This window comes from Eucalyptus grandis, chromosome 2 (assembly GCF_016545825.1).
Source record: "Eucalyptus grandis isolate ANBG69807.140 chromosome 2, ASM1654582v1, whole genome shotgun sequence".
In the NCBI taxonomy this organism is placed as follows: domain Eukaryota; kingdom Viridiplantae; phylum Streptophyta; class Magnoliopsida; order Myrtales; family Myrtaceae; genus Eucalyptus; species Eucalyptus grandis.
In genome coordinates, this window is record NC_052613.1 from 33,292,110 (window position 1) to 33,292,378 (window position 269).

Below are 269 nucleotides of genomic sequence, written 5' to 3' on the forward strand. Positions count from 1 at the left end.
ATATCAGTTCAGGTTTCTTACACAACCTGAAATTTGATCAAGAGTATATATGCAAGTTTTGACAAAAGCTGAAGTTGCTCTTGCAGAAATTTTGGCAGAAGAGACTTGCCGCACACAAGTTATACAGAAAATAGCATGACATATGCATGCAAAGACAGTCTTATAAATAACGGGCACCAACCAGAAATGCATACATCATACACTGTGATGTCCTAAATTTTTGCAAGCATAAGAAGACAGAAAATCAAGTTTTAAGTTATGTAGTTGAA